This window comes from Capra hircus, chromosome 15 (genome assembly GCF_001704415.2).
Source record: "Capra hircus breed San Clemente chromosome 15, ASM170441v1, whole genome shotgun sequence".
In the NCBI taxonomy this organism is placed as follows: Eukaryota; Metazoa; Chordata; class Mammalia; order Artiodactyla; family Bovidae; genus Capra; species Capra hircus.
In genome coordinates this window covers 43791471-43818464 of record NC_030822.1, presented here as the reverse complement: position 1 = coordinate 43818464, position 26994 = coordinate 43791471, and the positions used below count along the sequence as shown (strand labels likewise).

The window sequence follows — 26994 nt, the reverse complement described above, 5'->3', positions numbered from 1 at the left end:
ACTTTCCATCTCTTCTTGATCTCTTCAGCATCTACTTGGTCCCTACTGTTTTTTGTCTTTATTGCACCCATCTTTAGGCAAAATGTTCCCTTGCTATCTCCAATTTTCCAGAAAAGATCTCTCGTCTTTCCCCTTCCGTTGTTTCCTTCTAGTTTTATACACTGTTCGTTGAGGAAGGACTTCTTGTCTCTCCATGCTGTTCTTTGGAAATCTGCATTTAGTTGGATATATCTTTCCCTTTCTCCCTTGCTTTTTGCTTCTCTTCTTTCCTTAGCTATTTGTAAGGCCTCCTCAGATAACCACTTTGCCTTCTCGCTTTTCTTTTTCTTTGGGATGGTTTTGTTTGCTGCCTCCTGTACACGTTATGGGCCTCCATCCATAGTTCTTCAGGCATACTACTTACAAGTTCTTGAATCTATTCATTACCTTAGTGGCACCCCACTCCAGTACTCTTGCCTAGAAAATCCCATGGATAGAGGAGCCTGGTAGGCTGCGGTCCATGGGGTCGATAAGAGTCGGACATGACTGAGAGACTTCACTTTCACTTTTCACTTTCATGCATTGGAGAAGGAAATGGCAACCGACTCCAGTGTTCTTGCCTGATGAATCCCAGGGACGTGGGAGCCTGGTGGGCTGCCATTTATGGGGTCGCACAGGGTTGGACACAACTGAAGCGACTTAGCAGCAGCAGCAGCATGTTCATAGGGGATTTGATTTAAGTCGTACCTGGCTGGCACAGTGGTTTTCCCTGCTTTCTTTAGTTTAAACCTGAATTTTGTTGTGAGAAGCTGATGATCTGAGCCATAGTGAGGTTCAGGTCCTTTTTTTTGCTGACTGTATACAGCTTCTCCATCTTCAGCTACAAAGGATGTAATCAATTTGATTTCAGTATTGGCCGTTTGGTGAAGTCCATGTGTAAAGTCATCTCTTGTGTTGTTGAAAAAGGATATTTGCTATGACTAGTGCATTCTCTTGGTAGAATTCAGTCAGCCTTTGCCCTGCTTCATTTTGTTCTCCAAGGCCAAACTTGCCTGTTTCTCCAGGTATCTCTTGATTTTCTACTTTTGCATTCCAATCCCCAACGATGAATAGAACTTTTTTTTTTTTTTTTGGTGTTAGTTCTAGGAGGTTTTCTAGGTCTTCATAGAACTGATCAGCTTCTTCAGTATTGGTGGTAGGGGCATAGACTTGGATTGCTGTGATGTTGAATGGCTTGCCTTGGAAATGAACCGAGATCATTCTGTCATTTTTGAGGTTGCACCCAAGTACTGCATTTCTGACTCTTGTTGACTATGAGGGCTACTCCATTTCTTCTATGGGATTCTTGCCCACAGTAGTAGATATAATGGTCATTTGAATTAAATTCACCCATTCCAGTCCATTTTAGTTCACTGGTTCCTAAGATGTTGATGTTTATTCTCACCATCTCTTGCTTGACCACATCCACCACATTCATGTTAGGTCCATGAATCAAGGTAAATTGGATGTGGTCAAGCAGGAGATGTGTGGTAAGTGTATATACTCTCTCTCTCTCTCTCTCTCTATATATATATATATATATATATATATGCTACATATATACCACTATATTTGAAAGAATCTGCCTGCAATGTGGGAGACCCTGGGTTGGGAAGATCCCCTGGAGAAGAGAATGGCTACCCACTCCAGTATTCTTGCCTCTAGGATTCCATGGACAGAGGAGCCTGGTGGGCTACAGTCTATGGGACTGCAAAGACTCAGACACAACTGAGCAACTAACACTTTCACATATACCACTATATACATATATTTATGAAGTTTTGCCATTTTCAATAACATGGGTGGGCTTGGAGGGTATTATGCTTAGTGAAATGTTAGAGAAAGACAAATACTATATGTCATCACTTATACGGAGAATCTAAGAAAATAAACTAGTGAATATAACAAAATAGAAACAGGTTCACAAATATAGACAACAAACTAGTGGTTACCAGTGGAAAGAGGGAAAGGGGAGGGGCAATAGAGGGGTAGGCGATTATAGATACAAACTACTCTGTTGTACTACAAGGATATATTGTACAGTACAGGGAATATAGTCAAGATTTTATAATAACTATAAGTACGGTACTGGCTTTAAAAATTGTGAATCACTATGTTGAACACCTGAAACTTATATAATATCATAAATTAACTATACTGTAATTTTAAAAATGGCAGAGTGGAAAGATGTAAGTGTCCTAGTCTCTGATGACATTGATGAACCCCTGTTTTTCTACCTGTCTCCAGATTTCTCACTTAGTATGCTGTGCGTGTGTGCGCTCGGTCGTGTCTGACTCTTTGAAGCCCATGGACTGTAGCCCACCAGGCTCCTCTGCCCACGGAATTGTCTGAGCAAAAATACTGGAGTGGGGTACCATTTCCTATTTCAGGGGACCTTCCCACCCCAGGGATCAAACCTGCGTCTCCTGCGTCTCCTGCGTCTCCTTCATTGGTAGGCAGATTCTTTACCGCTAGTGCCACCTGGGAAGCCCCCTCACTTAGTGAGATACTACTCTGCTTATTTTAACTTATATGCAGAGTACATCATGAGAAACACTGGGCTGGAAGAAACACAAGCTGGAATCAAGATTGCCGGGAGAAATATCAATAACCTCAGATATGCAGATGACACCACCCTTATGGCAGAAAGTGAAGAGGAACTAAAAAGCCCTTGATGAATGTGAAAGAGGAGAGTGAAAAAGTTGGCTTAAACCTCAACATTCAGAAAACGAAGATCATGGCATCTGGTCCCATCACTTCATGGGAAATAGATGGGGAAACAGTAGAAACAGTGTCAGACTTTATTTTTTGGGGCTCCAAAATCACTGCAGATGGTGATTGCAGCCATGAAATTAAAAGATGCTTACTCCTTGGAAGGAAAGTTATGACCAACCTAGATAGCATATTCAAAAGCAGAGACATTATTTTGCCGACTAAAGTCCGCCTAGTCAAGGCTATGGTTTTTCCAGTAGTCATGTATGGATGTGAGAGTTGGACTGTGAAGAAGGCTGAGCACTGAAGAATTGATGCTTTTGAACTGTGGTGTTGGAGAAGACTCTTGAGAGTCCCTTGGACTACAAGGAGATCCAACCAGTCCATTCTGAAGGAGATCAGCCCTGGTATTTCTTTGGAAGAAATGATGCTAAAGCTGAAACTCCAGTACTTTGGACACCTCTTGTGAAGAGTTGACTCATTGGAAAAGACTCTGATGCTGGGAGGGATTGGGGGCAGGAGGAGAAGGGAACGACAGAGGATGAGATGGCTGGATGGCATCACAGACTCGATGGACGTTGAGTCTGAGTGAACTCCAGGAGTTGGTGATGGACAGGGATGCCTGGCGTGCTGCGATTCACGGGGTTGCAAAGAGTCAGACATGACTGAGCGACTGAACTGAACTGATAGATCCATATTGTTTAAGCCACTCCCAGTTAAGTTTTGTTACTTATCGGTGATGGCATTCTAAAAAAACATATTCCCCCACATCCTAACTCTGAGAAGGAGTTTGTTACGGGGACAAGAGGATTTGGCTAGGCTTGAAACTATACTCTGACTTCTTTAATAAAATTGCCAGTTGGGAATGATGCAAGGGTTCAACCACCATGACTGATTTATCCTGAGGTAGTCTCCTGAGGTTCTCTTAGAACTTAATGTACAACCTCCAGTTATTCCAGCCTGGTGATTGGCAGAGAAGATGGAATTCCATGGCATACCATCTTACCTGCTTCCCCTTCCTCTCCCTTCATCTCACCTGGGGCCAGAGAGTGAAGGAGAAGCTGGACTCTACCCCCATGACTCCTGGATGATAATGAAGGGAGTTCTTCCAGCATCTTCCTCAGTGTAAGGTTGCTCTGGCTAGGGATTGGGGCTCTAAGGGGAGAGGATTGGAGTTGACATTTCTTCCCTCAAGACAAAATGGAAGACAAAGCTAAAACTCAAGGAAGAGCACAGAACCAAAACGTCAAAAAGATTAGCTTTAAGCCAAACTTTGGAATTCGTCATATTGAGAAGGGCCAGAGGCCATCTAGGAGAGAGGACTTGGGACTGGAAAATGCAATGAGGGATAGGCAAGCCAACACAGGTGAATCAGACATGTGTTTGTGTGCTTGTGTGCACATATGTGGCCAGCAGAATAGCTCAGGATAGCTGCTTGTGTTTGCTGACATCTGGGGCATGGGTGCATTGGGAGGCTCTCCTAAAAGTATCTGAGGTAACATCTGCTCCTACGAAGCCTATTTATGCTCCAAAATCCAATCTAAACACAACCTGATCATGAAATCCTTGCAGATCCATCCAATGGGTCTGTGGTCTTCCAGAATGTGGCTTATAACCTAATGATAGCATTTACTTCAATTTCCATTGCATTATAGCCAGTCAATTATTTGGCCATTTCCTCAAATGGATGGAAGGACTTCTGAAGGCAGGGATTATTCCTTAATTCTTCCCTCATAGCCTATGTCACAGTACTTTGTACTTAGAAAGTGATTAATAAATTTCTTTTAATTACTATTGTCAACCTTTTGGCTTTTTTTTGTGTGTGTGTGTTGACATATGTAAACAGATTAGCAATGTTTTTTTAGTAGTACATTTTTTCTAAATGACAGAATAAACATAGAAATTCATCACCAAGGCGCCAAGATAAATCTTAAGCAGAAGAGTTAAACATATTTAAGAAAAAAGAGGATAGGAAACAAGAGAGGGATTCGGAGGCTGAAAATTTCTCTGTCTTAGAAAACAGCTTCAGGCAAATGAATGCCCTCCGAAAACTTTATGGGCCTTTTTGCACAAAGTGATTTCTGATCATTTCCCTACAGTGCCTCTCTTATTTGGACACAGAGTTTCATTTATTAATCAAACATAATTGGGCTTCATTTCAGAAGGATGAACAAAGCCTGTTTTGTGGTCCTATTCAAAAGCTGGGTTTAGTCTGGGTCAGAGTGTTTGTCAGCGTCTGTTTCCAGGCCCTGAGGGGTTGGATGCTGCAGCAGGACAATTGGGGCTCCATTGGTCAATTTCCTACTCCCCAGAGCCCTTGAAAGGGCCTCTCCTCGGCTTTGGAGCCCATGTTCACTGACTCTGAATATAAGGCCTGCACCTCCACACCCACTCAGCACGCAGGGTCCAGCTGGCCCCTTATCAACTATGTCATTTCCCACAGCACTGGCCCTTCTTCTACTGAGCTGGCCTTAAACCCCAGCTCAGATACCCAGGGACCAGAGCTGGTGTTTTTTTTTGTTGTGTTTTGTTTTAAAAAACCTTCAGTGCTTATGGGCTGCTTCTGAAAATACTGAAGAGACTCTGAAAAATAGCCCATGCAAATATAGTTTGGAACAAAAGAGAAGGGAGACAATATTAGAAAAGAGAACATGTTATATCTTCTAATTATTGAGGACAGGCACTGTGCTATGAACTTTACATATATTATCTGTAATCCTAAGAGCAACCTGAGAGGTGAGTAACCTGACACCTACTTACAGGGAAAATGACGTCAAAAGTTAAATTAGAGGGACAAACACAGAACTATATTAGCGGTGAAAGCTGATGAGAGTTCAGGTCTGATCTTACATGTGAAATACAAAAAGATCAAACTACTTACACGGGAATACTATGCCTAATTACAAGCTAATTGACTAAATTAGTGTGTGCGTGTGTGTTAGTTGCTCAGTCATGGTTGACTCTTTGCGACCCCATGGACTGTAGCTCACCAGGCTCCTCTGTCCATGGAATCTCCAGGGAAGAATACTAGAGTGGGTTGCCATTCCCTTCTGCAGGAGCTCTTCCCAACCCAGGGATGGAACCCAGGTCTCCCGCATGGCAGGCACAGTCTTTATCATCTGAGCCACCTGGGAAGCCCACAAGCCTCAATATTTTGGTGATATTTTAGAACACAAGTATGAAATACCCCAAGTGAAATAATGAGGTAGGAAACTCTATTAAGTCAGTAACAGAGAAGGAAATTTCAAAAAAAATTTCACAATACCCCCCAAAAGCATGGCAACCAGCCTTAATGAATTCCTTTAAACTCCTAAAGAACAGATGATTTACAAGCTGTGCTAACTGTATCAAAACACTGATGAGTCTGGACTTGAGCTAATGTATTCTACTTGATTAATTTGATCTTAAGGTTACTCTAGGGATGCAGGAAAAAAATCAGTAGAAGAAAATCTATTAACATTAGATAATACAAACTCATCTCAATATATATCCAAAGAGAGACTGACAAAACCTTTATTTTGAGTAAAATAAAATCACTACCTTAACTTGATAAGCATACCTATTTAAAATCATGCACCAGTAATGGAATGATACTAAAAGCTTTTCTTTCAAAGACAGGCCCAAATCAAGAATACTACTACCATGAAAAGTAATTAGACCAATTGCAAAAATTATAAAGAACAATAACTGCTGGAAAAGAAGAGAAAAATATTTATAAAGACTTTGCTGTAGACTTGGAACTAAATAAAGTTTTGAAAGGGGACAGATTTGGTTTTCAAATAAAAAATCAGTAGCATTATTATATGCAGTATATTACTATATACTCTGTACACTGCATTATTATACACAAGCAGTAAACAGCTAGAAATCATACGTGTACAGTGATATAGAATATAAGATGCTAAGAATGCATGCAATAACTTAAGCACAAAGACAACGCAATTTAAATCAAAATCACTACTTTTCTGACTTTGGCAAAATGATTTTACCACTTTTTAGACAAATAAAATGGAAAGAATGTGAGAGGATATTTTGAGAATGAAGACCTCTAATTGGAGATGACTAGCACTATAAATTCTATATATATTACAAAGGAAAAAAAAACCTATGTATTTCTGACAATTTGATATATGATGAATTGAGGCAGAAGTTATTTAAATATCATTTCTATCTAAACATGTACAAAATATGCTCAAATGGGTAAGAGTCAATATTTATTTTTTAATCTGTAGAACAACCAAATGAAAGAAGACCCAAGGTTGCAACAGCTCTTGGGAACTATAAAAAATGAACTATGAAGACCTTTCAAAGGCTTGAAGCAACAGGACAAATACCAGTGGAAGAGATCAAAAGATTCAACTGATTAATGTTTAACATATTTTAATCATAAAGATACAAGAAATGAAAGAAAAAGAGCATATTGAGAAAATATTTGCTTCAAAATAGTACAATCAGAAACATATAAGGAACTTGCTAAAATCAACATGAGCATGTTTATTTCCAGAAAATTCATGGGTCGGAGGATAGTCAATGCAGCATTATTTCTAAGAGTATAAAGTAAAAAGTTGTTTGAAGTAATGGAAGACTTGAGTAAATTAGAATCAATCAACTTAAAATTTTTTCACTTAAAATGGTAACTATAAAAGATATATCTTGCATGGCGGAAAAATACTTATGGTCTGGTGTTAAGTGAAGAGAGGAAATAGAAAATGGTGTGTGCAACATGACTGCAACTGCATAAAAACAAGGATGAATGTGCTCCAGACCTGGAAAGGAGTTCATAAAAATGAACACAGCTGTTACAGGACTGGTTTGGGGGTGAGTTTTGAGTTGTAAACTCAAATGACAACTGGGATAAGGCAGATGAAGATAATAGACAAAATACTAAGTGATAGGGACGACGGTGAACTGAAAAGAGGCTCAGTCAAAGGCATTCAGAGGAAAAAAAAAAGCAACCAAAACTGAAACACAAAACACTTAGACACTTAGATTTTAAGGGACCTCTTTGATTGCAGCAAAATGTGTGGGGTCCAGGGCCACAGCTCTTCCAGCCAGACTCCATGGAGACCTCTCCCTCAGAGGTGCTCATGGAGGAGTTTGAAAGCCCTGAGCAACAGGAAGCTGCAGAAGGATATTAAGTGGGAAAATGACTCAGACAGATTAGTAGGGTCACACTATGCGTATTTCAGTTCAGTTCAGTCGCTCAGTCGTGTCCGACTCTTTGCAACCCCATGAATTGCAGCACGCCAGGTCTCCCTGTCCATCACCAACCCCCGGAGTTCACTCAGACTCACATCCATCGAGTCCGTGATGCCGTCCAGCCCATCTCATCCTCTGTCGTTCCCTTCTCCTCCTGCCCCCAATCCCTTCCAGCATCAGAGTCTTTTCCAATGAGTCAACTCTTCGCATGAGGTGGCCAAAGTACTGGACTTTCTTTAGCATATTTAAGAGACCATTATTGTCTGTGAGCCTTCAGCTCGGGACGACTGTACAAAATTTCTGTTGATGTTCTTGTAATCATTATTTTTACAGAAAAGAAATTCAGATCCAAACAGAAGCACTTAAAGGAAGTCATGATCTTTGTTAACACAGGGTTCCTTGAATTGGTTATAGACTGTGGCTCTGGCTCTGTATCTTTGAATTCCTTCTGAATAGAGCTGTTTGGGAAAATGCCAAGGTGCTATCTAGTGGTGAGTTACAAAGGTACACCTCCATCCATCAAATATTTATCGAGCTCCCACTGTATGCCAAGCCCCAGAGGAAGACAGAGGAAGAAAGAAATCAGACCCGGACTCTGTTTCCCATGAGTGTAAAGACTGGTCCAAGATTCAGACACACATCATTATTCCATGCGCCTCAATCAGCACATAGGCAAACAACTGTGAGAATAGGGCTGATTGCTGAGAATGCAGGAAGAGTAGCTCTCAAAAGACAAAATTCGAACCGAGTCTTTAAACAAGATTACAGACCTACCCGGCAGAGAGGAGAGAAGGGAGAAAAATCCCGGCAGAGGTCACAGAAGGGAGTCTTGACAAAGGAAGAGAAAGGAACCTTGCCAGGAGTGACTGGGCGATAAGTGTGCCCTGGGGGGATGTCTAAGAGGTAGATAGGGATACAGAACACTGAGGATTTGCCTAATTTTATCCTCTAAAGTGTTAGTCCCTCAGTTGTGTCTGACTTTCTGCGACCCCACGAACTGTAGCCTGCCAGGCTCCTTTGGGAAATCCATGGGGTTCCCCAGGCAAGAATACTGGAGCAGGTTGCCATTTCCCTCCCCAGGGATCTTCCTGATACAGGGATTAAACCTGGGTCTCCTGCAGTGCAGGCAGCTTCTAGGCTTTTCAAACTTCGTTTCTAATTCACAAGACTCTTTGTTGAAAGTCCTACTTGGAAGCGAAGTCTACCTTGCAGAACAGATGAAAGAAGAACTCTGATAGAGCAGAAGGCTTGGGACCAAGAACCACACCCCTGCCTCTCAGACCCCCAAGCCTTAACTTGATGCCCCACAAAGCAATGATAAAATCACAGCTGTAGACCATAGGAGTCACACAAGAACTTCAGACAGGGAATGACTCAATCAGATTGGGCAGCGTTGAGCTATGAGAAATTTAACAGACTGCTATCATACTGAAGATAAGCCCTTGGCAGTAACAACCTTGGATTTCTGATTTCATTGTCTTTGTACCTGAGCTGCTAAGCATTATGGATTTTGGGCTTCCTTGCTATATTGCTGGAATGACTGCTCCAATTTTTGAAAAGTGGAGAGAAAAGTCCTCTATAGTAATGTCTCCTTGATGCCAGGGACTCAAAAGTAATGTGTTGCTGGACATTGCACATTCTGGCCAATCTTTTCTTTTTTATAAAAATCTCTGGGCTGAGGTAGTGAATTTCACATTCATTCTTAGAATCTGGGCAACAAGGGAGCCGAACATCGCTTTCTTCCCCAGCCCTCTCTGAGGTTTGAATCTCTTCTTTGAGCCAGCAGGCACTCTAAAATGACCTGGGTTTATGTTGGCTGGGAGCAGGCTTAGGAGTTTACAAATTTGTTTTCTTTAAAAACTCAAATTCTCCATCTGCTGCCTCCATTCTGGGTGACTGTGAGTGACTGGGTGTCTGGCACAGCGCTTTTTGGACTGGACATCTGGATGTATGGTCATCATCTCTTAAGGACATTTACATCACACGTTTCTCTTTCAGAGGATAAAATATGATGATGCCTTTCAATAAAGCAGGTGCCGCTGCTTCTTGCCAAATCCTGCCTTGGGTATTAAAAGCAGCCCAAATAACGGCAAGACCCAGCAAGTGCCAGCAGCTATGTGCCTGTATGTGGGGGGTGATAGAGCCAAAGCAAATATCTTGCTGGAGAGGTGATTAGGTGATATTAAATGTCAAGCTCTCAATGAATTACTCTCAGAAGTTTCACAAAAGAGAAGCATGGTCTTGTCTCCATTGCTGCTGTGTCAAACAAAAACATTTTTTGGTCTTCTTCTCTTGTGGAGATATATAACCACTACCTTCTGATTTTGGATTCATTCTAAGGAGTCAGAGAACAACCTCCTAATCAGGAGTTCTTGGGCCCTGGCGGAGTGAATGAGGAGAGTTTCCGGGTAATTTGTCTCCTGTAGTCTGGCATTTATCTTTTTGCTGTGCTGAAGGGTAGATCGAGGCTGATTAGAGACACTTAGCATGAACACAGCAGAGAGTGACGGCACCGCAGCGTCCAGATGAGTCAGTAGAGAGCAGTGCCAACACCTCTGCTTGACTCTGCCCAGTGTAATCAGTGATATGGCGGAGCCCACGGTGAGATGGCCTTGAAACTTGCATTAAAGGAAAGATTACCCTCTGAGAGCTGAATGAGTCAAATAATCGATGATATTAGCCACCTGCAGAAATCGTGGTGAAAGATGGATGTTTCCCTAAGGGTTAAGCAGGAAGAACAGGATCCCGCATGATTGAAAGTCAAAGAAACTGAAGGCTAATCAGTGAGTTTGGCTCAAAAGGGAGAATAGATTAGCCGAGGGCCATGGGGGAAGTTGTGGGGGCGGGGGCCGCTGCATCAACTTGACAAACAGTCCTGGAGACGGACCTCAGTACTGTGTGCTCCAGCCTGGGCAAGCATGCACCCGGCTCTGGGGGCGTGAGAATTCTCACCACTAGACGATGTCATCCCCCTCCTTTCCCAGCTTTCTTCCTTATTTTCATTCACCACAGAGGCTCTGAGCACAGCTCTGGCCCACATACTGTCCTAGGCATGAGAGGGGTGCAAGGAATAGGACAGAAAAGTCCTTGTGCTCGTGGAAGCTGCACAAAACAATAAACCAAGGTACAACATCATTTCAGAGAGTAATATGCACTCAGAAGAAAATCTAAAAGGTGCCTGGGGAAAGGGAGAGAAGGACTTTCTGAAGAAAGGACATGAGGCAAATGGCTTCCCAAGCTTCACAAGCCTCACCCTGTCTGAATGACGGAGGCTTGGAGACTTCCTCCCTCCCTTTGCTGGGAGGCACGCTGATGACAGAGGCTGCTGTGCAGGTCCTCACATCCCGAGAAAAGGATGCTCCAGAGAGCAGATGGGAGTGCTGGCTTGCTGGCTAGAGAATTCCCTCACTGTGAATGGAAAATCTGCATCTGGTGCAGACATGAGGCTTCGAGGGGGCTGGGCTGCCTGACACACAGCAGACACTCAGTCAATGTCATTTATGATCATTCCCATTGCATGATGTTCTGAGAGCCCTCCGACACCCCAATGGGTGTCTCTTCATTGATTGACATTTGTGAATGGATGATATCTTTGCCTCATGCTTGATTCCTGTACTGTCCAATTAGAGCTCTCAATTTAGGATTATTTCATATTAGAATCTAATCTTGCGAGAAAATCACATTTAAGGGAAATTCATTCCATTTAAGCTATCTTTTCAAACAAATCAATCCAATGAAGAATTTATCCATTTTGTAGGTGGAGGAATAATCTTGTAGCTTAATTATAAGAAAATGAGCTAAACATATTAGAAAAAATAGTTTCTCTATTATCTCATTATCTATGTTCCCAGTGAATTTGTTGTTTCTCCTTTATTAGAATTCATTACGTGATAGTCACCTACTAATGAAGCCATAACTTAATACTGGGTATATTAGATTTTGTCCTTATAATAATAATCATTTCTTAAATCCTTATATGTATTTACTCAATTGTATATATATCATTTAAAATTCAAACTAATGGTATGGAGTTGGTAGTTTTATGATCCCCATTCGATAGATGAGGAAATTGAGACTTCAAAAAGGTGGGTAACTTCTCAGAGGTGCCAAAGCCAGATAGTAAGTGGCCACGAGGGATTCAAACACAGATTTGTTTCATTTCAGAGCCCACACTCTCAGCCACCATCCTGTAGAGTACCCTCTTTTAGAATCTGGGAACACTGCAGATTTCCATGAATCCTTCATATAACTTTAAAGCAAATCACCAGAAGTGAGAATAAAAAATCAGCCAAAAGATCTTTTTCATAAAGACTTTTCAAATACATGAAGTCAAGAGTAAAACCTCATAGAAGTTATTAAATGGATGCTAAAAATGTTTTCTTTTCTATGGCTTTGATGGAAAGGAAATGACTATAGCTCCAATTTTACACCTTTTCTTCCTTCTTCTCTTCCTTTCACAAACATCAAATATTGGCAAATTCCCAAGATGCAAAACACTATGCAAGGCGCTGAGGTCTTAAAAATTAATAATGCAAAGTCTCAGGTCTCAAAGAGCTAATATTCTAGTGCACAAGGCAAGTTATACCCTTGAGTGTGCTATTAATTTGAGATAAGCATGGGCTTAGGGGAGGAACATGTAAGACTAGGGGTGTGGATGGAGCATGGATGACTTCCTGGAAGTGATGGTTCTTGAGCTGTGTCTTGAAGATGCTAACTGTGTAATGCGAGGTGGGGGAAAGAATTCAAGGAAAAGAGAGCAGTGTGTGCAAAGGCACAGGGGCGGCAAGCTGTTGCAGGATGAGTTGTAAGCAGCTTGGAGGCTGGTGCACGGGGCACATGGGGTGACTGGGAGGGAATGAGGCTTGAGATGTGCACAGGACAGACCAGGGAGAGACATGTAAGCAAGTTCAGGAACCTTAGGTTTTATGCTGTACGCCGGAGATTCTCCACAGGGAACTCAAACACTCCAGAGTGATGAGGTTAGCAGCGTTGAAGGTGGGGGAGTCAGCTTACCATGGACATGATGACAATCAGCCGGAACCTAGCTGAGTAAATGGACCTCAAAATCCTGCATGCATGTGAGCAAATGCACCAGCAGGACAAAAAGGTGAACAATCACTGCTGAGAATAATGGGAAAGCAGCGGTGAATTTAAGCAAAAGAGTGACACGAACAAAACTGTGTTTAGAGAGCCCTTTTTAGGGCTTCCCTGGTGGACCAGTGGTTAAGACTTCACCTTCCAATGCAAGGGATGAAAGTTCAATCCTTGGCTGGGGAGCTGAGATCTCACATGCCTGGCAGCCAAAAAACAAAACACGAAACAAGCAATATTGTAACAAAGTCAATGAAGACTTTAAAAATGGTCCACATTAAAAAATTTCAAAAAAAAAAAAAAAAAAAAGCTCTTTCTAGCAGAAGTATGGAACATGACTTACAAGGGTTCAGAGTGGGGCAAGGGGAGCATGAGAAGAGGCAGGAAGTGAGGATGGAGGAAGGGGAGAAGCTGGGAGGTTATTGCAGTAGCCCAATAGTAGCAGTAGAAGTGATGAGGCCCTAATCAGGGAAGACGCAGAGGAGAGGGAGAGATGGATCCAAGAAATGGTCCAGGATTTAGAACTATTGTTTAGAACCTGTCCCAAGGTTCAGGGAAGGTAGAGACTTCCCTGGTGGCTTAGATGGTAAAGCGTCTGCCTGCAATGCGGGAGACCGAGGTTCAATCCCTGGGTTGGGAAGATCCCCTGGAGAAGGAAATGGCAACCCACTCCGGTACTGTTGCCTGGAACATTCCATGCACTGAGAAGCCTGGTAGGCTACAGTCCATGGGGTGGCAAAGAGTTGGACACGACTGAGCAACTTCGCTTCGCTTCATGTCCTAACGTTGTCAGCTATTGTGGGTGTGAAGGACAGGAGGGGGTTTGAATTGACCACTTGATATCTGGATTGAACACCTGGCTGGGGCAGTGCTATTATGAAGGAAATTTTTGTATAGAGCAGAGTAACTGTGAAGACATTGGGGGAACAAAGTTATCCTGCCTGCCCTAAGAGGTATATGGAAAGCTGGCACCTATATGCCTCCCTAACATATCTAAATGGACTGAATATTTTCACCTAATTGTTACCTTCAGATCAAGCTTATGCACTATTTATTTCTGGATCACACATGCCCAGCCCTGGGCTGACACTTAGGTTCATAGTAAATTTGTATAAAAGGAACCCTTCCTTCCCCCCTTCACTACCCCAACAAAGTAGTAGATTTTGTTATGAGTTTTTGTGCTGGAAGAGTCATTACTGATATCAGTGAGATATTTGATTAAGTGTGAAAACTGAAACAAAATTCACTGAAGTCCTGAGACCAATTTTAGCTGGATTCCTTGTTGCCTTTTGGAAATCTCTTTATTGCCTTGCTTGTGACAGTTTTACAACTAAAACAGAGCATCTTTTCTCCTCTAAGTTTCAGCTTTCAAAAGAAGTGAAAAAAGGCAAATGTAGCAAATAACCAAATAAATAATTTCATTTCAAAACAGGCTTTGTGTACACAAAGTTACATAAAGTAGCTTTAAAAAACAGATGCCTTTAAATGGAGACTTGACATTACTGCATTGGTGCCTAGGAGCGCTAGAGCTGTAGCATGCCCACCTTGTGAAGCCGTGCCCAGGAGTGTGCTGGGGCCCCTTCCAGGAACACCAGCATGGAAGATACCACCTTTACACAAAGCCATGTGTATGGGGACTTGATTAGGCAAGACTCGATTTCAATCTTGCAGACATCCACGAAGCACCTATCACGCTTGTTGTTATTCAGTTGCTAAGTCGTGTCTGACTCTTTGTGACCCCATGGACTGCAGTATGCCAGGCCTCCCTGTCCCTATCTCCCGGAATTTGCCAAGTGAGAGTTGGACCATAGAGAAGGCAGAGTGCCAAAGAATTGATGCTTTTGAATTGTGGTGCTGGAGAAGACTCTTGAGAATCCCTTGGACAGCAAGGAGATCAAACCAATCAATCTTACAGAAAATCAACCCTGAATATTCATTGGAAGGACTGAAGCTGAAGCTCCAATACTTTGGCCACCTGATTTGAACAGCTGACTCATTGGAAAAGACCCTGATGCTGGGAAAGATTGAGGGCAGGAGGAGAAGAGGGCAACAGAGGATGAGATGGTTGAATGGCATCACCAGTTCAATGGACATGAACTTGGGCAAACCTATCATGCTAGATCCTGGTCTATTAGCTTTCATACATATCATCTTTAAAACAAATCTGTTAACATTTATCCAACTTATAAAGCCTCAGTATTACAATAGTATGAAGTACAATGGAATTTTGTACAATAGAATATTGCTCAGCCATAAACACGACTGAGTGACTTCACTTTCACTTTTCTCTTTCATGCATTGGAGAAGGAAATGGCAACCGACTCCAGTGTTCTTGCCTGGAGAATCCCAGGGATGGGGGAGCCTGTTGGGCTGCCATCTATGGGGTCACACAGAGTTGGACACGACTGAAGTGGCTTAGCAGCAGCAGCAGCAGCCATAAAAAGAAAGAAAGAATGCAATTTGCAGCAACACGGATGGCCCTCGAGATTACCATACTGTTGGGAAGCTGTTGACCCAAACCACCCACCCTTGGGCAGGTCCCCTTGCTTGAGGTGTCTCACAACAGGAGGTCCCAGTAAGGAACATGGTGCTGCCACCAAAAACCAACCAGGAGAATTTGGGAGAGGCCAAGAGAGGGAGATGACCAACCTTCCTGAGTCCTTCTTGTTAAAATCCACCATGGCTAAGAGATACATGCACCATCAGGAAGGACCCTGAGGCAGAGTATGGGCCAAGAAAGATGACTGGCCAGAGACAAGCTGGGAACTAATTCCATCATCAGCACCTGAGACTGTGAGCCACGTGGCAGAGTAGTTCTCCTGAGTTCCCTTACTCCCTGCTCTCCACCAAGGTGCCCCTTCCCAACAGAGTCTCTTGCTTTCTCAGCATGTGTGTCTCCCCAGATGGTTCATTTCCAAGTGTTGGACAAGAGCCCACACTTGGGCCCTGGAAGGGGTCCCCTTTCCTGCAACAATACTAAGTCAGGTAATCCAGACAGAGAAAAGCAAATATCATATGATATCACTTACACATAGACTCTAAAACAATGATACAAATGAACTTATTTATAAGATAGAAATAGACCCACAGACATAGAAAATAAATTCATGGTTAACAAAGAGGAGAGGAAAGGCATAAATTATGAGTTTGGGATTAACAGATACATACTATTATATATAAAATAAACAACAAGGACAGAGAATAGCACAGAGAACTTATTCAGTATCTTGTAATAACTTATAATGGAAAAGACCCTAAAAAAGCATATATATATATACATAAACTGAATCAATCTGCTCATACTTGAAACCCTATAAATAAAACTATACTTCAATAAAAATAGAATAAAATCGGATGGAGTAAACATATTAGGTAAGCATCCACCTGTGGTTCCAGCTTCAAAGTGAGAGCTGTCTAAAGCCAAGAGGTTTTTAAACCCAGTCATCTGCATTTTTACTTTCCTTCCTTCCACTCAGCTCAGTGATTTTTCAAACTTGAATGTGCTCAAGAACTCAAGGTCATACACATAAAACCACATATTCTGTACTTAACAGGTGATTTCAGGGACTTTAAGGACAATTATGACTATGTGTGATTTTTTTACTTTATGCACCAATTTTAGAGTCTGACCTTCACCCATGCAGGGATGCTCCTGTCATCATTCTAGTTTTCTGCAGGGTGGCATGGGAAGTTAATTAAACAATTGCTTAAACTCCATTTTTAAGCAGAATTGGAAGGCTAGGAGCCTTGTGATGTTAGTTTGGAGAAAACATCACCTATCCCCACAAAGGGAGACTGCGCTCTCAACGTAGGGGGCGCCAGTTTGATCCCTGGTCAGGGAACAAAGATCCTGAATCCTACACCGATGTTGCAGCCAAAAACCAACCAACCAACCAAAAAATCAACCCAAATCCTTAAATCCTTCTTCTGGGTAACATTCTTCAATGCTGGCCACACTCACACTGGCCTTTCTACTGCCTCTGTATGCTGTTGACTCTGACTTCAGAGCCCGCTAAAACCTGTAAGTTATTTTTATGCCCAAGACTGTTCTCTGATCTTGTAATCTATGCTCTTGTTCTGGGGCCCAAGTGTGGGCCTGAGGTCTCACCCTCAACCACAAAGCATTATAATCATGAACTGATTGACCTGCACTATGAAGAAACCCATGGTATCACAGTGTGTTTGATTGTGGGCTTGGGCTGTATTATCTTTAATGATTCCTGCTTTTGTCCTTTGACTTCACGCTTTTTCCACTCACTTTTGTCTTCACTATTAATAGCCCACAGTCTTTTAACTCATAAATAACTTTCATCTCATTAGAGAGCTGAAAGTCTGACATTTTTATCACAAGGTATCTTCAGACTTACTTGTGATCAAATAGAAATGACTTCATTAAGTGCTCTGCCAAGCTGATTGATCAGAAACAGCCAGTTTTTGAACTTTGTACGGCATCTATTAGAAGTGTAATTTAGCACTTGAATATAAATTTTTATATTTGCGTCATTTTAAAGAGGGCAGAGTACATACTTTAGAGGAAAGCATTTTTTCTAGCTACTTAGCAGCTGCATGTGGTGAAGCAGCTAAGTCAAATGACAACACGTACAGCAAGCATCATTAATCTCCACCCCTCTTGTTCACCACGGAAGACATTTCAATGCCTCAGTGCCTTGGCTAAGGGCCATGATGTAAACATTTCACGTAGACTGTGCCCTCTACTGTTTTCAAGGATTCAAACATGCTTTCCTGTCTTTTGTCATTCACTGCTGCTGCTGCTGCTAGGTTACTTCAGTCGTGTCCAACTCTGTCCATGACGGCAGCCCACCAGGCTCCCCCATCCAAGAACACTGGAGTGGGTTGCCATTTCCTTCTCCAATGCACGAAAGTGAAAAGTGAAAGTGAAGTTGCTCAGTCGTGTCTGACCCTCAGCGACCCCATGGACTGCAGCCTACCAGGCTCCTCTGTCCATGGGATTTTCCAGGCAGGAGTACTGGAGTGGGGTGCCATTGCCTTCTCCCTGTCATTCACTAAAGGGAGAATAAATATTTATTTTAGGAGTGTCTTTAAACACAGGATTTCCCTCTAAAATAACACATACATTAATAAAAGAAAAAATAGTTATCAATCTGGAATTATCATTGGAGCCAATATTTCACTCTAAATAATTTTTAGAAGAATGCTTTTACTTTCAGTTTGATAACAACTAACTCACTTGGGAGCTAATTTAATTATGATGTAATTAGCTTACCAGAGGAGAAAAGAAGACAAAATAGATATCTTTGCAACTGGTATTTTGTAATGAACGATGTGAGTGAGTAAATTGCATACACTTATTGTGCTGCCTAAGGCAGTCCCTGCGTCTGTGGAATAGACCTGGATTCTCCTCCTTTCCCACTGCTTTTTAGCAGTTTTCTACAAGGTTGGCTGTGGGTGTTTCCCCTTGGAAATCTATCTTGAAGCTTTGAGCTGGTTCTAAACTTTAAACTTTTAGTGGCTGACATTTGCCATTGAAGTTTAACTGGCATTTATCACGTTAGCTGAAGGATACTGGGGACTGTCAGGTTACTGTTAAAGCCCAATGGTATACCATTCATCAGTACCCACATGAAGAGGGATCCCAGAGCTTTTGCTAAATACCCTAGAGTTCAGCTACCAATGGGAAGGTTTCCTAGGCATATTCTGCCTCACCAGTGAGGGGTGGGCTTAAGGCTTCCCAGGTGGCACTAATGGTGAAGAACTCACCTGTCAAAGCAGGAGACATAAGAGATGTGGGTTGATCCCTGGGTCGGGAAGATCCCCTGGAGGAGGGCATGGCAACCTACTCCAGTATTCTCGCCTGGAGATCCGGTCAGAGGAGCCTGGAGGGCGATGGTCCATAGGATCACAGAGTCGGACATGACTGAAGTGACTTAGCAGCAGCAGCAGCAGTGAGGGGTGGGTGGGGAGACGCAGACTGGAGGCAGGTGAAATTCGTCCTTAACCCAAAGGGCTAGAACCACTGACCTGTGCTGGGCAGCGGGATGAGGGGGCTCAGAGGGGGCTGCATGTAGAAGCTTGTTCTTGAGTGATCTCAATAGGCCTGAAGAACTTTCTCAAGGAGGTTCCTTGGGCAGGCTCTGAAGTAACTCAGCTTCAGTAGAAGCTCAGCAGGGTTCCTTTTGTAAACTGATGTCTTTTGGGAGCACTGCTTTGAGTCTTAACCGGAGCACCACTTAGGTAAGCAGGAAATTTGGAAAGCCACTAATGGCCACTGCTGTCAAAGACTTTTTGTGGGAATCCTCTGAGGAGATCCTGTGATGAACAAGACCTCACAGTCTGGGCCGCCCTGCTGTGGGCCTCCTTGAGTATCAGAGAGGACGGGACAGATCAATGGGATATTTTAGAATCTCCTCACCAGGAAGAAAAAGGAACAGTTTTCCATCAGGATAGGGATGTGGTAGGAAACCCCAGTGGTACCCAGTTTAGGACAGATACCTTGAATTATTTCACCCAGCTGAAATAATTTCACCCAGTAGATTCTTATTTGAGGACATTGCCTGAGTAGCAATGAGATTCTGGACATGCATTTCCCCTATTTACCACCTTCTCATATAGATGGGGGCCTCCCAGGTGGCGCTAGTGGTAAAGAACCCTAGTGCAAGAGATGAAAGAGATGCGGGCTAGATCCCTTGGTCGGGAAGAACCCCTGGAAGAGAGCACGGCAACCCACTCAAGTATTCTTGTCTGGAGAATCCCAGGGACAGAGGAGCCTGGCAGGCTGTGGTCCTTAGGATCGCAAAGAGTCGGACATGACTGAAGCAGTTTAGCACAGTACACAGCATATAGACAGACCAATATCCTCTGTCTCTTCTTCTAGGGTTTGAGATAAAACACAGCTTATTCTTACGAGAAAAATCTGAGAGCAGATCCCTAACCAACACTCCCTCAGGGCTTCCAGACACCATCCCTCCCCATGCTTTGGAGAGAGTGTCCCCGCTCTGCTCTGCTCGCCTGACAAAGACCAGCAGGGGGTAGGAGAGCACCCTCCTTCCCAAGCATCTCAAGGAGCAGCCTTTTGGGGACAAGACACACCAAATGTCAGTTCACTTAGAGTAAGCATTAAGGCCACGTAACATGAAATGAATCACCATCCCTTCTATTTCTGAGATAAGCAGGGCCTAAGCTTGTGCAGTGAAAAGGCCTTATTGTAAAAGCCTCCACTCTGTACTGCTCACCCAGTGGGGTTGATTGAGAAAAGGAAATGTGCTTTCAGGAAGCGGAACTGAGAGCTCATTTTTTCCTTTCACACCTACAATGGTTTTCACTGCTCTCCAGTTAGGTATAAAACTAGGACTGTGGACTGAGCTAAATAAGTAAGCAATGTGGTAGGCGCTAGCAGCATTTCCCTGGTGGCTCAGCGGTAAAGAATCTGCCTGCCAATGCAGGAGATGCAGGTTTAGTCCCTAGACTGGGAAGATCCCCTGGAGAAGGAAACGGCAACCCACCTCAGTATTCTTGCCTAGGAAATCCCAAGGACAGAGGAGCCCGGCAGGCTACAGTCCATGGACTGCAAGAGAGTCAGACATTGTTTAGTGACTAAACAATACCACCACTAGCCTCAAAAGTCCTGGAGCAGGATGACATGTATGCATGTAGGCATGCACGTATGTATTCTTGCCCCAATGCCTCCTGGGCTTTGCACATGTTCACAAGCTATTGCTGATGAAGTTCAGAGTGTGATGTCTTTAAGGCTGGGGTGGTGTGGCAATGGCAGTGACGCTAAGCCCTTCTAAGTAGACCCCATCCTTGCGGAACCATCCTCATCATTTCCTAGGCCTTATTGCCAGCACTCCTGTCTCCAGTCTTGGCATTTCAGGGTCCCCCTGCCCTTGCCTTGTTTGTGATTTCAGGTATTGTTGACACTACTTTTCTTCTATGCGTGTAGCACTCAGTTCCATTCAGCTGCTCAGTCATGTCCAACTCCTTGTGACCCCATGGACTGCAGCATGCCAGGCTTCCCTGTCTATCACCAATTCCTGGAGCTTACTCAAACTCATGTCCATCGTGTTGATGATGCCACCCAGCCATCTCATCCTCTGGTGTCCCCTTCTTGTCCCGCCTTCAATCTTTCCCAGCATCAGGGTCTTTTCCAATGAGCCAGTTCTTTGCATGAGTTGGCCAAAGTATTAGCGTTTCAGCTTTAGCATCAGTCCTTCCAATGAATATTCAGGACTGATTTCCTTTGGGATGGACTGGGTGGATCTCCTTGCAGTCCAAGGGACTCTTAGTGCTTGTAGCACTGGCACCATTGAAATTCTTCTCCAGTGTCTGACCTCAACTGTGTCCAGAATTTGGCTTCACTACTCTTTTTTTGGAGCCAACAGTCCAGAGACTTACTCTGCTGGGGCACAAGTTTAGACTTTGTTTTCCAAGTTGTCATTTATCTGGTTTTTGTTTAGTAGCTATAGGCATTTCACTTCAGTTTCTTCAAATTCCCCTAGTGAGCGGGCGGGCATTGATTTGGATGCCTTTAGTCTACTTTGTGAATTCCGTAAGGTTCATCTATTTGAATATTCTTCATCACCAGCATCTCTGGTTTGATTTTTTACCTTGACTATGAATTTTCAATTTATCCTTTGACTTGGATTTCTGGCCTTGATCTTGATGCTGGGTCTCCTTCCTTTGGGGCATCCAGTCCCACCCACTATCCAAACACTGCATCCTCTGATGAGAAGCACCACTCTCCCAGGTCCTGTCTTTGTCCTTAGGGCACCTGTCCTGGCAGGGTCTTGTTTGCCTGACTTTCATCAGCTGTCTATGTGATTTGGAGGAAGGGTTGCAGTGCTGGAGAATGCCTGGACAACGGTCTGATGAAAGGCCTTTGCTGTCACCCTTTCTGCTCGAGTCCTCTATGTCACCTTGAGCTGCTGGTCCATCATAAGGCAGAGCAGCAGAGCAGCCTCTCGGGTCCTTTCTTTCTTGCTTCCCTTTCTACGTAGGGAACAGAAGACATACATTCCTCCTGTACACAAGGAGGTCCTTAAAATGTTGACCCTGCAACCGACATCCTATGAGCCATCTATTTTGGGCAAGGAAGGCGCTGGGACAGGGTAGTGAATGTGAGAGATCCCGCCCTAGCAGAGCCCCAGTAAGAGAGGATTCCATCTTCAGCAACTACCCACCCCTCCCACTTCCGGCCAAATAATAATATTTCAACTTTCTAATGACACACTGTTTTCTACCCTCAGTTTGCTGCTAACACTTTATCCGCATCGCTACCTACCAGGTCCCAAGTAGGAGAAGGCTCCATTTCCAGTTAACTAAAAGAAACGTATAACTCCCTAATGATACCTTGTCTTTTACCCACAGTTCGCTACTAACATTTTCAACACATGTTCTTTAATTTTGTTGTTCATCTTCACAACTAAACACATGGTTTCCTGGCTTAAGTCCAGTGACTTCTGATACTCGTGTTCCTCTGCTTTCAGCACGCCTCATAAAGTCTTCTATTTTCTCAAGTATAACATGTGCTTATAAGACCCTCGCTGCTTATTTTTGTTCTTTTGGTTTCCCAGTGTTTATTAAGCCAATAAGGGCAAGATATAATGAAATCCTCAAATAATGGTACAAACACTGCTGTATAAACTGTGTAGCTGGCTGGCATTTGATGTTCAAAAGGCAGTTTAGAGGGGTCAGTATTTAATGTACCAAAGTGAAGGTTATTCAAAAGCTGAATGTATGAAATTTACAGGACAGCTTGCATCTTGACTGCCTCTTGTCTGACCATTATGGCTTTCATAATCAGCACAATTTTTGGCAAAAAAGATTTCCAGCTGTTTTGAGTCACAGATGTATCCTTTTCTGCGCTGTTCTAAAAATATGTAGAGGCTGTTTCCTTAAGTTTTAAATCAGAATTCTCTTGATAGATTTTTGCTTTGATTTGGCATCTCTTGGCTCAGGACTATTTGAAAGAGTGAATTGGATGCTAACTGACCCTGGAAGACTTTCCTGGAGCCAAAAGGTTATTCAGCCCTTGCTGTCTCTTCCATTCCATTTATTATTTCACAACATGTGTACTCTATCCTGGACGTTCAGGAAGAGCACAATGTGCCTGACCGTTCACGCATTGTGCAGGGCGCTCCCCTCACGCCCGGGTTATGGGATTAAACACAACAAAGCATGTCAGGGGTCTAGCATGGTGCTGGCTTCTTAACTGGCCTGCAATGAGTCAGAATTAACAGTGCCATTAGTAACAAAGCCCGTGGACGAGTAATTAAAAAATAAGTGCTAATGGCCAATAAACATACAGAAGTGTGAGACGCTCAACATTTTGATGAGTCAGGGGCATGTGAATTAAAATAGTAATAGCTTTGTCTACAAGACCAGCAACAAACAGTAAAAAAAAAAAAAAAAAAGACAGGAACCTAGAGCACCGGTGAGGAAGAAGGGTATCAGCTGTGGCTGGCTGGTGCACAAATGTGTGTAATATGGGGGAAGCAACTTGGTAATGCCTATTACAATTGAAGAAGATACACACACTGACTCACTAGTACTGCTTTTGGGAATCATAAATAAATGATAACACAGCTATGTAAGCTTACGTGTGTGTGTGTGTGTGTGTGTGTATATCATATACTTGTAGATATTTACCACATAATTGTTTATAACAACAGCACAAAAACTGAAAACAACCAAAAGTCTACCGATCAGGGAATGTTTGAATAAAGTATGGACCTTCCATTGAATGGAATACTAATCAGCTATTAAAAATAATGAGGTAGGTTTACTTAATAATAATCTATTAAGTAAAATAAGAAAATTGACAGGACTAATAAGTTTCTATTTCTCCAGGAAATGTCTGGGTATACAGATGGACAGACAGCTGTATTTGCATTGCGTTTAAGGAAAAGTTGGGAAGAATATAATACACTAACCCATTAAGGTTAGTGGACCCCCATGACCACTTCTGGGGTTTAGAAGGTAGGATAGGAAAGAAGAGAAGTTCTTTTCTTTTTTTTTTTAATATATACAAAGTGGTGGGATTGTGTTTCTTTCCTTTTTGTTTTTCACCATTAATTAAACAACACCCAAGGAAGGAAAGAAGGAGGACAGGCCAGACAGACTCACATGAGCTGTCTTCCTATCTCTAGAGCTCAGGACATGTTCCCACACAGTAGATGCTGACTAAGTATGGAGTTGAAATATTGACTCAAGCAGGAAAACAACATTAAAAAGAGGTTACTACCCTATTTACTTTAAAAAAAAAAAAAGCCCATAATTTGTACCGCAAAGGAAAGAGGTCTGCGCTCAAGGCTGCTGGGAGTGAGGCCAGGACAGGACTGGGCACAGCTTGTTCTGTGCTCTGCTAGGAGGTTCATGCAGGCGGGGGTGAGGGTGGGTCTCACCATATGCTGGATGGGGGATGCTCAGAGTCCAGATGTGGGAGCTATCAGGAAAAGCCCAGCTGTGAAATTATCCTTAGAGTTGAAAGCCCTGAAGCCAAAAGCTCCCAGGTGTCTGCCAAAAAGTTAAGAAATTGCAAAACGCACGTAACTCTACAAACTGAAGAGGAAGCAAATGCTCTCCCTCCTAGTCGTGATCAAATGACGTTCCCGCTCACAAGATGGAGGCAGAACAAGAGAATGTACTAAACTTTTTTCCTTTTTAACCAGTGAAATGTCTGTGTTTCTAACGTGGATGCTAACTTAGAAATGATGTGGTCTCATACAATTCCAGTCCTCTCTTGAAGGATTTCACAAAGCAATCAAGGCTCTGAGACTCAGATTCGAGTGTTTGTGGGTTTTAAAATAACCTTTAACATCTAAGTCCTTGTCTCCTCCCCACCCATCATTAAGTTTATTTGGATGAACAAATTTTGAACACCTGAGAAAATACTTTTGCTTAGAAGGACACAACAAACTGTGTTGGAAATAATAGGGGCAAGTTGGAAGTGGGACCACAGTAGGGATGTGAGGTGGGGGCAGGGAAAAGGAAGACACATTTCTAAGGCAGCCATGGGCGATGCAAAGAGAGCTGAGCCCAAGGATACCAGTCTGCCGTGGAGAGAACTTCTGTGTTTCTGAGGCAAAGAGCTGAGAGGCTGAGGCAACTGGGTGAGAAGCTTAAGGCTGTGTGGTGGGCTCTGGCATGAAGCCCCCATGTGCCCAGATGCAGACTCTAAGAGAAGAGGTGACAGAATTGTTGGTCTGTGGGCTGGAGGGAAGCCCTGTAGAGGAGAAGGCTTGGCTAATGAAATGAAGAGAGGAATATATTTGATCCTGGATGGACTTGACTCTTTTTAAAAACACTGTTCTGAGCTCTGTATTGAATACTGATGTAATAAAGCATATTTCAGGCATGAGCTGACTGCAAAATCATCCACTTCTGGATGTCCCGTTTGCTTCTAATTTTTCACTATTAGCTACCCATGTGGCGAATTTTTGTGCACGATGATGCTCTTCCCGTATCGAGGACAATTTCCTAAGAATAGATTCTGAGAAGTGGAACAACTGGGTCAAAGGAGCTGAACATTTTTATGTGTCTTAATACACAGTGGAAAGCATCTGGGAAGCCAAATTGCTTTCCAAAGGGTTGGTTGAACTCAATCACTTTTATTTCAAACAAGATTTTATGGGTGATTATGCAGGGCTTTTAATGAGATGTTTGGATAAGAAATGATGGTACAAAAACTGACATTTATTCTGTGCTAATCATAGCCTTTCTATCCACTGTCTTCTTTAATCTTCACAATAACCCTGAGAGGCAGACATTATTATCCCTATTTGGCAGATGAGGAGACAGGTTCAGAGAGACTGAATACTCTTCCAAGACCATGTGGTTAACTTTGGTGACAGAGCCACTGTTTGAACACAGGCCTGTCTGACTTCTGGGCAGAGCCCAGAAGCTTAGTGCCTGAAGCTTCCCTCCAAATCATGCTGCCACCACTGGTTTCAAGAACACCATCCAAGAACAATGAAGCACCTGATGTATTCTGGGCCCCAAAGATCTATGAAGCCGTAAACGGATTCTTTACAGATAGATAATACTCTTTGACAACATTTATTTCAGAACAAATGTATTTTATTTCACAGTGAAATGAGTTTATTTTCACAGTGAATTCACAGATAAAGAGTTCTTATGATCATATTCTATTTCCATCACTGTTACCTTAATTCAGACCCTTGTTGCCTTGCCCTGAATCACAAAATTAGCTGCAAAGTGTACCCTTTACCTGCAACTTCTCCGCCGTCCAAGATGGAAAAGGGAAGATTGTCCTGAACTGTATGCCAAAATTCACCTTCCGAAAATGTGGGTTTTGATCATATTGTTTAATCGCTAAGTCGTGTCTGATTCTTTGCGACCCCATGGACTGTAGCCCTCCAGGCTCCTCTGTCCAAGGGATTCTCCAGGCAAGAATACTGGACTCGGTTACCATTTCCTCCTCCAGAGGATCTCCTGACCCAGGGATTGAACCCACGTCTCCTGCATGACAGGTTGATTCTTTACCATTGAGCCACCTGGGAAGCCCTTTGATCATATTGTTCCTCATGATTATAACCATCTTGAAACCTTCACTGGTTCCCTCTGTCAATAGGGTCAAATATAAGAAATGTTGCTGTTGAAGTCTTCTGGATCTAACCTGACTGCCCCACCAATAATCCCCGCGTCACCTCCCTGTTTGGCTGTCATCCCCCAGGTTTGCTGCAGGATGGAGTGTGTGACAGTGTCTAAGCTTCTAAGGGTTGACTAGAGTAAAACACCCTATCCAGGGGTAACCAAAGAGGAAAGAACCAATGGGGTGGGTTAGACAATAAGGGGCTGTATTGTCTACCTAGTGGTTAGGGATCATGCTACAGGGTCAGACAGCTTGGGATTCAGATCCTGACTCTACCATTTACGAGTGATGCAATGTTGGACCTTCTCATCTCAAGCACCCATATGCCCACAAAGGCCCACAAAAGCGTTAGCTTTGATTCCATAGGCTTGAGTTGGAATTGA

At 43.0% G+C, this 26994-nt stretch overlaps 1 protein-coding gene across 1 annotated transcript in view; it reads right to left on the bottom strand.

The window, feature by feature from the left end:
- The window catches only part of SPON1 (spondin 1), a 311073-nt gene that overhangs the window by 66177 nt on the left and 217902 nt on the right, over window positions 1-26994 (bottom strand). The window lies entirely within an intron of this gene.